This window comes from Festucalex cinctus, chromosome 16, assembly GCF_051991245.1.
Source record: "Festucalex cinctus isolate MCC-2025b chromosome 16, RoL_Fcin_1.0, whole genome shotgun sequence".
In the NCBI taxonomy this organism is placed as follows: Eukaryota; Metazoa; Chordata; class Actinopteri; order Syngnathiformes; family Syngnathidae; genus Festucalex; species Festucalex cinctus.
Genome location: NC_135426.1, coordinates 13,203,903 through 13,218,294, shown reverse-complemented (window position 1 = coordinate 13,218,294; position 14,392 = coordinate 13,203,903). Strand labels below are relative to the sequence as shown.

Below are 14,392 nucleotides of genomic sequence, written 5' to 3'. Positions count from 1 at the left end.
AGTTTCTCTGGCCTTTTCTAGAAACGTCTTTTGTTCAGGTGCCTGGCGCTCTTAAAAATGACAGCTCGCAAATGTGTGCTGAGGTTTTTATTTGCGTGTGTTTGTTTCCAACGAGGCAAGAGTGTGTTCCAGATAGTGCCGCTGATGGCTATCTTTTCGGAGAGAGTGCTATTGATTTGTCTGAGGTAAATAATTGCTGGGGTCTACAAGCTGTCATGTTCGGGATGATTGCTGAACACTGGTGCTCTCAAGCAGTTATCTTCCCAAATTCCCCTCTCTGATCCTTCTTTAGCCTCCTTAGTCTATCTCTACATTTATTGATCGGGACCTTGGTGACTATTCTCGTCCTCGTTTGTTTTTTCCTTTTTTTTTTTGAAGAGCTCAGAATTGTTCATTCGGTAGTCTTACCGATTCAACGTCTTGTCATCATTGCTCTTTTCCTTTTTTTTTTTTTTTTTTTTTTTTTTTTTTTTTTTTTTGTGTGTGTGTGTATGTGTGCGTGCGTTTGCGTGCGTGCGTTTGCGTGCGTGCGTTTGCGTGCGTGCGTTTGCGTGCGTGCGTGCGTTTGCGTGTGTGCGTTTGCGTGCGTTTGCGTGCGTGCGTGTGCGTGCGTGCAAATACGTATAAATTTATACTCGTTTGTTTTTTCCTGTAGGAAGGTATGGGTGCCATTCAAGCTGAGAAAAAGAAAATATGAGAAGAATACAGAATGAGGACACTTGGAAGGGTCAAAGCTATTCGTCTTACACGGCACATTTAGCGCAGAGTGAGGGGCTATTTTGAATCCGTCCACAAAAAAAAGGAAAGGGAAAAACGATGACTTCCAAGATGGGGTCAGGAGGCCCCTTTGAAGGCGCAGAAAGGTCAACACACTGAGAAGAACACTGGCGACCCCACTTGAAGTGTTGAGAGAATTACACAACTTTGTGTCTTTACCCCTTTGATTACTTAAGGTGCGAGGTAAAAAAAAAAAAAAAGGTTTCAATTTCCACTAGGGATGTCACGATATCCAAACGTCACGATACGATATTATCACTTTATGAAGGTTACGATGTGAGAATTATCACGATATCAGGAGGTTGGCGATAAAAAATTTTTAGCGAAAAGAAAAAAAAGGAAAAAAAAAAATAGGAGGTTGGCGATACAAAAAAAGGTCACAATATTGTTAAAAAAAAATAATAATCTCACCTAAAATCTCTAATAACAATATTGAGGCGCTTACTTGTTAATGCAAGCACACATCAAGTTCCTCCACATATTGACTCTGTTCACAGGCATGTTACGTTGCCTTTTATCTGACAATTAGCATAGATTTTAAACATAGAAGGGCCAAAATATCCTTAATGAAAATTAATTTGCACTGAAAAAAACTAGCCACCAGAGGGTGCTACAACTGCACAAATGGAAATCAACCAGATTTTTTTATTTATTTTTTTACAGATGTGTTGCTTTTAAATATTGTGAACATGATGATGACAATGATATTGTGGCAGTTTTAATATCACAATATTGTCCTTATCGTTACACCCCTATTCACAAGCAAATTACGTTCTCCTTTAACTGACTATTAGCGTGGATTTTATACATAGAAGGGCCAAGACATGCCATGTGAAAATTAAACATTTATCCATCATCAAACTATGGAAATGCAGTATAAACAACAACATTTGAACATAATTTGTGATAAATTGACTTCTTTATCTACTTGTAACAGGTTTACGCAACTTGCTTGTTTGTTCAAAACAAATAGTTTGGATGGCTGTAAAACTGGCGAGGAAAGACGGGACTGAGTCAGAAAACCTGAATCCCTTCAACTACCTTCCTGTTCAGGGAAGTCAGTAAAACACAACACTTCCTGCACCGCTTGGAGCTAAAAGCACTACAACGAAGAAGCGCGGATAAAAACCTGAATAATTAACTGCAAACTTGAGTGAACGGGACTTGACTGTCGCTCCTCTCAGACAAACCCAACTGTGGCAAGAAAGATCGAGGGGAGGGGGAGAAAACAGCCTTTTTCTAATGTTTGCACTCTTTCTTTTCTTTTTTTTACACTGGACTCTCATAAATTCCTTGGTGTTGATTATTCCCTGGCAGACAGTATTAGGGTTGCCATAGAGGAGGCGGAGTGAAGGAATGTAAACAATGAAAAGTTTACTACTCTGGGAACTTCAAATGCTATTTGCACCCCAAAAGAAGTTTACAGCAAAGACGCTACAGTTTAGTTTATAACCGTAAAGTCACATACTGAAAATGTAAATTCTCTTGAAAAAAAAAAAGTGAGTCTGAGACAGTACATGTTTGCATGTATAGCAAGGGAGATTGTTTTGTTTTCAAATTTCTAACATTTGAAATGAAACAACAGTTGAAATCTTTTAATTCTAAGCAAGTGCGACATCAGTATTTGTTTTCTTTAGGAAACGACATTTGCAATTTCTGGTTAAAATGACATGCTGAGTGAAAAACTATGCATGCATGTGGAATGATGTGGAATGCTGAAGTTGAATGCGACGGAATGACATTCACCCATCCATCCATTCATCCATTCTCTGGCCCTCTTTTCCTCACAAGGGTCACAGGCATGCTGGAGCCAATCCCAGCTGTCTTCAGGCAGTAGGCGGGGTACACCTTGAACTGGTTCCCGGCCAATCGCAGAACACGGATAACGTTTAATCATGTAGAATGGGAATGAATGAGGAATTTTTGTGGGATGTGGACATTTTTGGACATGTTGAAAACCATTACCAAGTTTCATTAAATGTGCGGAGCATTTTATTAAAAACAATGATGTGAATATGTTCATTGGGAATGAATAGGGATTTTTTATTTTTTTTTTGTGGCAATTTTAGTGGTGAAATTGTTGAATTTTTAGTCAATGGGAATTTTGCGCAAGTTGAGAATTGTTCCCAAGGTGAATTGAATGAGCTGAATGTTTTGAGCTTCAGATGAGAATGCTGTGGGTCTATTAACTTGTATGTCTGTTTGGGAATGAATAGGATTTTTTTTGGGTTGAAAATGTTGAATTCTGGGAGAACTGTGAATTTTTGGAATCAGAAAAATAATAGCCGGCACGGCGTGACTTTTCGGAATGTATTGAAATTGGAATGACATGAATTGGATGAATTTTGTGGAAGTAGATGCATGTCAAAATAATGGGCGGAAGAGAAATTAAGATTAATGTGTGAATGTGGAAAGCTGTGGTGACCTGAATCTGGTCCAGGAGCCTTGAATTTGACACCTGTGCTTTATACGCGTGTGCGTGCATGTGCGTGTGCTTGTGTGCGTGCGCATGACTCCATCTGCTGTGCACTGCGGAAAAGAAATAAAATTTTGGGATGTTTCATTGTGTGCGCACTCCAGCGGGAGGGGGAGCGATCTGGATGATGTGCCATCCTAAATAATTAAGTAACAAGTGTCCAGACTGTCTCCCTGGTTGTCATGCCGAACAGCTGCGCCTGGAGCGCTCCACTTCTTTCTCGGCGCCGCTTGCCTCAGATCCGCCCCGTCCACCAGTCACACTTTGGGTAAACGCATCCAACTGTAGTTTTTCCAGGAGAGCGCCTCCAAAATATGCCCTTTACGGCACCTATTTGAGCGGTTGTTATTAAAGACGGAGGAGTCAGACAAGGCTGTCAAAAGGATGTCAGAGCTTGACTCATCCCAAGTCAAAAGAAATAGCTTATTCTCCGTTTTCCCGATAACTTCTGAGGAAAAGTAATCTACCATCTCTGCTTCCCACAAACGGGCAATATTTCTATGGATGCCGAAGACGGGGAGATGTGTTAAATATATCCGCCACGCGCTCCTTTTGTGCCACTTGTCTCTGTTTTTTTGTGCTTTTGTCATTGTTTATCGTGCGCCTAATCTACCCCCGTCTCCTCTTCCTCCCACAAGTCTGCTTATCTGTCTCCGTTCCCACTCTTCCCTCCCGTCGCTTATATCATTTTTGCATGAGGCGCACGAAAGACAAGGCCGCTCAAGTGAAAACAGACAGGCGGCCATCGCAAAATGAAAAATAATTTTGTCAACAAACGCTACAGGCAGGAGACAAAGATTTGACAAAACCCAGGATACCGCTGCTAAAATAGCCAATCCCCACTTATTTAACCTTTTGAGAAGAGCTTGGAAAGTAGCTTGATGAGGGAAGGCTTCATTGATTCTCCTCCGGTTTGAGGTCATTGCCAAGTGAGAGTGACTGGACTCCTAAGATGTCTCTTTGTGGACAGAGATTTTGATGCCAGACAGATGTCGACAAAAGATCACTGTGCAAGGTAAATGGGGAGAGCAAAAAAATCTAAGAACTTATACAGACAAGGCAGGCCTGCCACTTTGGCTAACCTTCAGACAACAAATTGGATAAAAAGAGAGGAAAAAGTTGCTTAGAATTGTCACTTGAAGTACAATTTTCAGTCTGTGCAAGGTTGCGGCGTAGATAATAATACACACTATTTAGACACTAAAGTGTTGCTTGTAAAACACTGTGCCATAAAATCTCAAAAGTTTGTGTTGTTTATACATGTATTCTAAAGTAGACTAATTAATTATGCTGCATTGCTTTTTGTATGTGATCCTACTAAACTGATCAGAGAGGTCACGTAAACATGAGAAAATCTACTAAAATTGATGGATGTCAGGAGGACTGCCTCCTTAATGTGAGGAGTGGACCTTTGTTAATGGACAGGATAAATCAGCCATTCATGAGCAGTGTCAGGCATCACGCGATATATCGAAGACGGATTCTCATCTTTTTCAGGAGCTTTTGTTTTGGCTGTTTTTGCACAGGCCAGTAAGATTTTCATGAGCCTCTGGTAGGAAAGTGAAGGAAAGTCGAAGAAGGTTTTGGGAAAGTCACTTTTTCCGTTGTGGTGTTGTCAGTGATGGAATTAAACAGACTGTGTAGTAATTAAGGCTGCTCTGATTGATCTTTGACTAATTGATAGCCGTCAATATTCATTTTGAAATAATGAGAGGGGCTGATCACATGACTCCATAATACTCTGCTGGCGGCATCCTCCCTCTTGTTTCTGCTGCATTTATTGGTGGGAGTAGACTTGCACATTATGTGAGGCATTTAACCATTCACATTACAAGCATCTGTGTTGAAATTGAAAGTTCTTGTTGGGCCAGATCTATCATTAAGTCTGTGTTGTCATCAAGTTGAAAAAATGTGTCAAATTCGATGAAGAGTTAAGGAGTTACAGGAATTGTTGGCAAGTACTGACTGTTCTGTGCATGTGACAACAATCTCCCATCTTCGTCATTGGGATAAAGTGGCAAGATAGATGAATCATGCTGGTGGCAACACGATGCTTTGGGGTCTGTTCTTCTTGAGCAGGAAATGGGTGGGGCCTTGGGCAGAGCAAATGAACAGTTCCAAATAGCAGTTAGTGTTAGCACAAAATATGAAGAGCTATCTTATCTTTCAGCACGACAATTAATCCAAAGAACACATTCAATTCAATATAAGAATTTACAGGGAGGAGATTTTTGATGACTGGCTGTGCAACATTTTTGCAAAGAAAAGTCTGCAAATATTTCCACATCCAGATGTGTGATGCTGACGAGGGTGTGCATATTTTTGCAATAGTTATTGTATATTTATTTTTAATTTTTCACTTTTTTTTTTTTTATTGCGTTGTATAGCTTATAGGTCATGTTAATAATGATGCAAAAAAATGAAGTTATCTTGGGGTATTATTTATTTATTTATTTTTTTAAATGAGTTTCAACCAGGGTGTGTAGACTTTTAATATATGTTGGTCACCTGCAATATGTGGTTACACCTGTATCTCCGCTGTGGCACGTGATAAACAAGTCTGACACTCTTGTTTTGGAGTCTTCGATGAAGCATGCATGTTTTCACGGTTTCATCTTGTCTGCCGGGAACGTCGCTCGACTCTCTCGACGAGCCCGTTGGCAGGACGGCAAAGGCCGCGCTCGGCCCAGCTGGACGTCTGCCCCCGATAACCTCCAAAAACGGCGGGCGGCCCGTCTGTGTCGCGGTTGGCTGGCTACTGATGCTCGTGTCACTGCTTTTGGGTCAGGAGTTTGCAAGGCCAAATCCAAGAAGCTTTGAATTGTTGTCAGTTGTTCGAGTGGACAGATGTTTGCACTAGCTGTCGTACCAACATTTAAGATTCAGCTTGGTCCTGTTTTAGTTTATTTCGTTTTACGTTGCTTCATTTAAATGTTGTCTTGTGTATTATAATGAGGAAAAATGGCACTCTATAATTCCAGTTTTATGTGACACTTTTTGTCACACTGCGGCAAATTATTTAGCATGAAATGCTAAACTTAGTGGCTGTTTTCAGAATACAAGATGTAATTGCTTTGTTTTTCTGTTATACATTTTATGTTGCGTACCATAAAAAGCAACCAGCTCAGACACATTTTTGCCTCCACCCACGTGTCTCATTTATTCATAAGAGGCTGCCCTGCCTCTAAACTTGACATAGCGCACGACAGATTAAGCTGAGTGGAGAGGAAGCGTTAGTGAATGCGTGAGAGAGAATGGAGCAAGGGGACGTCAGTAAGACCCGGTCCTCTGGGTGGTCAGCACTCGTTGCAACGCGCCAACATGTCCGCTTTAAATGCGTCCTGTAACCTCGGCATGAACCGACGGAATACACTTAGCCCTCGGTTGTGGTCCAACAAACAGCTTCTCTTTTTTTTTTCCCTTAACTGCCATGTTACCCGGCTCGCAGTAGCCCCAAGAACACGTTTTTGACATTAACGTTGTCAGCACTCTGCGGGGGGAGGAGAGAGCAGCTTTGAACAACACGGCCACTACGGCGCTCCCACCACGTCCGCAGGACACTAACATATGGCGGGTGCAGTTTTTCTAAACAACAAAATAGAAACTTCTACCGGAGTGGTTCTTGACCCGAGTTCAATTGAAGAGACTGACTCAGGGGTTCGGCGGAGGTCAAGAGTAGACACACACCCGACTCAAATGTTTTGTTATGACGCGCCCCGCTACATTGCTTGGCCTATCTGTGCTGCAGGGAATTTGGAGCGCATGTTGTGTGATTTCTTTATTATTCTAAACCCTTTATAATAAATATGTCCAGCAAAAATAGAAAGTGGTGGATGAATTTGTGCAACACGAGTTCACATATATAACGGCGTTCCACAGGGATCAATCCTGGGGACTCTTCGGTTTGCGTTGCATTTGCTGCCAACTTCTGAATTCAAGGATAAGAGAGCCAGTTTCCATGAAAAAAGGCGACTCTCCCTGTTCATTTTGTTTCCCCCTATGTTGTTTGCTGAAGGTTGGATCCCAAAGTGCAGACACAAATAAGATTTTAACTATTTATTCACGTCGAGAGGCATGGAACAAACTTGACTAGACGAGAAACAAAGAGAGTTGCACAGAGGGACAGAAAGGAATAATCCGGCAAAACACACATAATTCTCAGACTGCACCTGCAGACAGTGAATCGATCTGATTGGTTGTAGCAAGTAGAGGACTAAAGAACACCATCACATAGGTCCAGACATCACCTAAAGGATTAAAGATTGACATCACATAGCCTAAAACTAGTTGAAACTAGATGATGGTTACATCAGTTCAAAACAGACACTTGACCTTAAACTTAACAGGTCATGAACTCAAACTCAAACTTAACCCAGTCATGACCCCAGACATGACACCCTATATCTGTCTTGAATTTGAAAATAATAATAATAATAATAATAATTTTTCAATAATAGAGGGTTCAGTGATTAAGCATAGTAGACCGGTGGGGTTCAGGACCTCCAACAAGGTTAAGAACAACTGTCCTAGCACGTTTTAGCATAGCACATGCTATCATAGACCATGGCAGGTAAATTGGAGTCAATACAAGCCCAGGGACAGAGTGGGCCTATAAATATCTTCCCAGACTTGTCTGTCATCTTTCACTCTCCATGTTTGTGCTCATCTCCGCCAGCTAAGTACACTTTTTGATGCTGGCGACTGAAGCTACCTTGTGACTCTGATCTTTTGCGCGCACACGCACACACCCGGTATCTCCAGTGGATGACTAAGACGTATGACTGTACTCTCCATCATGACTAATGAGGTCAAAAGGTTGTCAAATATTTACGAGAGCGTGCGGCTTGGAGGGGCTTGCTCTATCTCACAGGTGTCAAACTCAAAGCCTGGGGCCAGATCCGCCCGGCCACATAATTTTATATGGGCCACTAAAAGCAAATCAAAGTGTGTCTGCTTTGTGTTTCTTGACGAATGGATTTGTTCATTTCATTTTGGTTGAAATTATGTACCACAATTGCAATTATTCTTCTTTTTTTACCTTTTTACAAGCATCTTGTTTCATCAAATCCTTGCTTAGCATGAATTGGATCTGAGAAGTGTTGTAATACTCGGCCTCTGTCTTTACTTTGTGGGAGCAGTGTGGCATTATGTCACCTCAAGATCGAAAGTTAGGATGTTTTTTTAAAAATGAAAATAGGTTTGATCCGTTTGAGTAGGCCAATCGTAATGATGGTGTGCAGAAGGAGTTGCTCAGCTCGTTGTTTCATTAATTGTATAATTTGTGGCTCTGTGACCTTTTGGAGAGTTTGAGGAGATGATGGGGGGCTCGGCGTGTGGATTCCACTCGAAAACGATAATCTTATGATACGTTTATATGGCGTCCACAGTCACAACTGCCCTGAAGGAAACCAAAACTATGACGTGGCCCACAATGAAAACAAATTTGTCACTCCTGCATCATCTGAACATAGATGCGACGTTGGTTCATCTCAGCAAAAAGCATCCCGCTCATCCATGCAAGGCACCGCGTCGGCCATCGGCGTGAGCTAAAAGCCTGCGCGCGAGGAACGACTCCACAAAGCGACACGGAGAGGCTTTGAAACCTCGAGAGGGCTGATGGTGTGAGTGAGAAAGAGAGAGGTTTCTTTGAAAAGTGTGGGCTGAAACGGAGCTGGCCCCCCTGCCAGGACAGCGCACTCGGAACCACCCACATTGGACATGAAGGGCGACATTGAAAGAGACGTTTGTAGATGAAGAATCATTTGGCGGTGGTGATTGTTGGGCCCGAGGGACGGGGAGGTGTGAGATTTGGACCTGCAACGTCACCATTGATTCAATTAAGTGCAGATTAAATGGCTACTGGTCCAAATCATACAGAGTTGAGTGTTTAGAGGCTTCAATATCCTTTAAAATATAACAATTCAGTTCATCAAAACAAAACTTATTTTCTGATTCTAATTGTTTTTGTATTGATCACAAATTTTTATTTCATTGATTTCCACTCCAAAATCTGTCAGTATGCAGCAGTGCCGTAGCGCCACGCAATAATTTGCCCATTGAGGCCAATTCAAGCATTCTTTCATCCTAACTCGCCTGTTAGCCTGAGCTTCCTGTTATCCCTCTGTGACTTCCTATTTGATCTCTCCTGCCCCTGTTCCGGGTAATAAGGACAGCGGCAGTGTTTTAGCGAGAGCCTCAACATGTCCTCGCCACCGCGGTCGATCCCCCCCTTTAAACCCCCCCGCAGGACATTTGAAGGAAGCTGCTTAACGGGGTGGAGCCACACAAATGGCTCATAGATGCGGCATGCATGTGAGGCATCAGCAGTCTGGGAAGCGCCGGCGGCGGGAATGAAGAACATTCATGGTTGGCATCAGAGAGAAAAGGGCAGGCAAAGAGCAGCTTTTTTCTTTCCTTCCAAATAATGCACCGCCGCGTGGGCATGAATAGTCGGGGGTGCCCTCATATTCAAGGGTCTCGGAGAGGCTATTTTTAATGGAATCTGAGGGATACTGTCCATATTTGTCCATGCAGAAAAGACGTGTGATAGTGGATGACAGTGATTTTGTGGCCTTTGTTTTAGCAGACGTGCAACCACATACTCCAGCGCATTATTACAATTCCCCATTAGCATAAGATTTTTTTTTTATTCCATGGCTTCCATTGTGGCAGAAAGAGAGAAAGCCAAGGTCATCCGATAGTTAACCATGGAGCCCAAACACTCCAAGAAGTTTTGAAAAATGCTCCATCTTCAGGTCCTCCCCTGGTCCCTCCAGGTGACGCCTGTCACTGTGAGTGGCCCCGTCGCCGCATCGGGATAAACCGACTGTTAGAATTCTTATCAGACCCGAAAAAAAAGAGGAGGTGGCGAGGTCACGGGGCATCACTCTTCCATTATTCATCATCCGCTCGCTGTCTGCTACGCCTCCTCCTCGTGTCGTCCACTTTGTTCTGCCAGCTCACAACAAGGGCAACCGTCAGCATTTGCCCATCTCAATTTCCCAGCCTGGAAAGAAAATAAACACTGACTGAACAAGGGCTTGGAAAAGTTGTAGTGGAGTAGTTTATGTTTACAGCTGCAAATGGCAAACCCAGCAAATAAAATAATGTGTCATGTTGTGTCTGGAATCCCGAATCTCAGGACTATCAAGATATTCTGGAGCCAAATGTGCTTTCCCTAGTGTCAAAGAAACTTTAGGAGACTTTCCTTCTTTGCTCTTTGCAAAGCTTGTTTGTGCATAAAAACAACTAGAAAAAAATATTGATTCAAATCTCCAAGCATGCCTCAAATTTGAACTGATGACAGTAGATGAGACCTCCTTGAGTTTGGACATTATTTACCCAAATCCATGTTCAAAAAGTATTTCCTGTCGAGGCACACTTGAAGCAGCTCCTCGTGCTTTTAATGCACAAAAGAACACCCCCCCACCACCACCCCACCCACCGCCCCATTTGCTCAAACAACGGACCCTCCATTTGCACCTTGTTCTGGTTAAAAGCTCAAAGCAGCTCCCTGTAAGAGGTTTGCAACGCGAGGCTCCTGAGAGGCCACACAGACGGCAAACATCTCAGGTTTTGCTCCATAATAATCATTTATTTACATTTGTATGTCCAAAACTCGTTTTCGAAAAACATCGGTCAACATACTCATGCTGGTTTAAAAAATGTGGCGGGGGGGGGGGGCAAAATCACATATATACCCTGTGCACAATATTTGTCATATTATTTGTCTCTTTTGGTGGCACAGAAGCACTAAATCAGCTTGCAGCCCATATTAATGTTATTGATCAATGTCAGCTGTTGCGCTTCTCTCAAGCCCCGTGCACTAATATCGGGGCTCCTTTATTGCAGCCCGTCTTTACAGAGTGACAAGAGAGGGGAAAGTGTGCAGAGTTTCAATAAAGCCTGCACTGCTCCGGGCTCTTGATACGTCCGGACCCAAGGAGGACATATCAGTTCCACAAAGACAAATAGTTCTGCCAAGCTATCGACTTGACCATTTTATTACTTTTGTCTGCAACTGGCTTCTACTTTTTTTTACTTCTTCGCTGTGCTTGTCAGTCCAGATTTTGTAAGGTGGAAAGTAGGCTGGAAGTTGTTGTAGTTCTGTCAAGTGCAACATGTGCATGTTATGACTTTAATGTAAAATGTGGGGAAATTGTGGATGACGTAGGAATTCTGTGACCATAACAGATGTCTGTGTCCTCGTGGTATACTACATATCTTACAAACATGAGTACATTTCTGCAGATATTTAATATCTTTGAAGAAATGACAGTTGGACACAATGAAAAGTAGTGTACAGTGTAAATTTATTGTTCCCTCAAAATAACTCAAAATATAGCCATTAATAGCAACGATTACCAAAAATATAATTTTTAAATGGACTCGTCACATTTTGGCCAGTTGGAGTTGTGATCCTCACATTTTACACTGTAGGATATATGACTTTGAATGTGTGTGGCTTAAAAGGCGGGGCCTAGCCTGTTGATCGACTTGGTAGTCAGCCAATGAGAGTGGAGAGTTGGCATATCTGCTTGACATGATTGTCTACAATGCATTCATTGTGGATAATTCCAAGGGCTTTTGTATGAAGGAGAGAGAGAAACGTAGATTTTTTTTTTTTTCCTCTGGGGAGGACAGAACGAGCCCTCACAGGTAGACCACTTCCTCCTTAAATCCAAACACTGCCGCCACTGTGTCCTCATGCACCAACAGATAATAGCAGAGCCCCATTGCGACATGTTATGGAGCCCTAAATGAAAGAGATGTGCCCCATTGAGCCCTGTAATGAATGTTCTGACATTGAACATCTCAAGGCGGGGGGAGCTCATTTCTAAGAGCACATTTTGATAGCGAGGATGAGGCTGAAGGTCACTGTGGGTGAAATGTGGCATTCGAATGCCATTGTGTCCTCCCGTCTTGTGCATTTAGCTACATCTCCAAAACAGCATTGAAGAGCTCCACAATGCAAAGCAGAGATTGCTTGTTGCACACACGCGCAGGCGGCATTAGGACAGCTGATAAGAGCTTTTGTAGATTTTGGATAACGACATCCCTGAATACCAAGTGCCTAAGAGAGACCCATGAGAATTAATAAAAACGTCTCCCATTATATGGCCGCTGTGCTTTCATAAAAGCCGACTCTTTTGTGAATGCTTCCATTTAATTACGTGTTGCAAAATATCTTCTTTTTTGGTCATTTTTGTGTCCTTATTATGCTTCAGCTCTTTATCAGTTTGTTCAATTTTGTTTTCCTTTTATCCCCGTTTCTATCATATTTACTTTCTCTCTCGTTGTCCTTTTTTGTCTCGTTTCTTTCACTCGCAGGTGGTGGAGCAGCTGCGACGTTGAAAACCTTGACACCGACTATAAGTGAAGCAGGTGAGCTCAAAACCGCTTGTGTCTTCTGATGGATTCCTGAGAGGAGTAATTAGGAGGCATTTCAGCAAATAAATTGATCAGGAAGTTGAATATACCAATTAGAATCAGGTTGAAAATGATACTCTTGCCTTTGACTTTTTTTTTTTTTTTTTTTTCTTGAGAGCTCTCACCCTTGGTAACAACAACATAGAATTTACGCTAGGCAAACGGCAAATGTTTGCGAAGCAAGAGATTGTTGATTTCTCATCATGTTTCATTCAGTGTCGCAACGTTCGCCAGACGTGAGCCAAAAATTTCCTTGCGACCAGAAAACCATTAACACAGGTGTCAAACTGCAGTTCTGGAGGGCCAGTTTCCTGCAGGTTTTAGAGGGTTCCCTCGTCCAACACATACAACACATCGTCCAACACGTCTGATGCAATGAAAACAGCAGAAGCCCCAGAATTGAACCCTGTGGAATACCATACGTACCGTATGTTAGCTCATATTGCACATATTCATTCAACTACTTTCTATTTTTGCTTGACATAGTATGGCGGGATTAAAATATTAAAGGAATCCCATGACGTATCATCACAACAGTCGCAACTCGACTACGGAGCCCACCAAATTCCCTGCAGCATAGATAGGACAAGCAATGTAACGTGATCACCTACCAGCCAATTATGACCAAGCAGGGTGGATCATCACAAATCATTTGAGTCGGGTGTGTCTTGACCGCCACCAAACCTGATACTGACTCGGGGTTCGATCGAACCCAGTTTAAGGTTGCCACTGGTATAATCCATTTCATTGCCATTTGCCATTAAAAACAAAGTACAAGGGCCCCTTCGTGGCTGCTTGCATCTTCAATTATAATTATTGTTGTTATTGTTCTTTTGATATGATCTCTCATTACAGCTCACTGCACTGTTGCAGTGATGGTTGAATTCTCATGCTAATTATCCCAATCAGTCCACACAACCGCAAGCTGCACCCACACATAGCGCTCGCTCGCTACCTGCTCCCAGCTACGTGTTCATTTTCCCCCTCCTGGATAATCAGGAAGCGATTGGATAATCCTGACACAAATCCTTTTCATTCCCTCAGACCGCCACAAATTCTCATGTTTGCGATATCGTTTTATGCCGACAATCAAAGGTGTTTTGTTTTTTTTTCATCGAGGATTCCCAAATATGGCCTGTGGGGTAAACATGCTCGGCTTTCGAGAAACTTTCCACATCGAGCTACGATGAAGTGCAGACATACGCAAGGTTAGTTAGTGCATAAATATGGATGCACACGGAGAAGTGGGGTCATGGTGTAGCTCCAGGGTGAGCTCATTTTGCTCCCATGTGGAGTGGTTGTGTTCACGCAATGCGTTATTGTGGCCCGCATGGTCTTCATTCATCACAAGCAAGCGCCTTAACATGAAACAAATTCCCCCAAAAGTAGTGAATGATTTCTTATGATCTGGCAAAGTGCTCCTCTGTTATATTTTCTTTCCCGCTGTGCACCTTCCTTTCAAACAAAAAGCCCATCTACTTATTTTTGGACCGCAAGATACAAGATATATTTATTTTTTTATTCCTTTTCCCGATGAGGCTCGCAGCCCGAACGCCGTTTGATCTGCGACTAGGGAGATGCAGATTTCATTTGCCGCGCATCCTCGTCATCGTAGCATTCCGCTTTTTCTCATTTTGATTATTTCCTCGACCGTTTGAAATAGCGAACGCTCTCTCGGCACTCGCCGCTTCTTTAGCTACTCTCAAGATG

At 42.6% G+C, this 14,392-nt stretch overlaps 1 protein-coding gene across 2 annotated transcripts in view; it reads left to right on the top strand.

The window, feature by feature from the left end:
• Window positions 1–14,392, top strand: part of LOC144003496 (tudor domain-containing protein 5-like) — a 148,044-nt gene that overhangs the window by 81,364 nt on the left and 52,288 nt on the right. For both annotated transcript variants that reach the window (XM_077499821.1, XM_077499820.1), the window contains one exon: window positions 12,584–12,637. The gene's annotated coding sequence lies outside the window, so the exon portion shown is untranslated. The remainder of the gene's footprint in view (window positions 1–12,583; window positions 12,638–14,392) is intronic.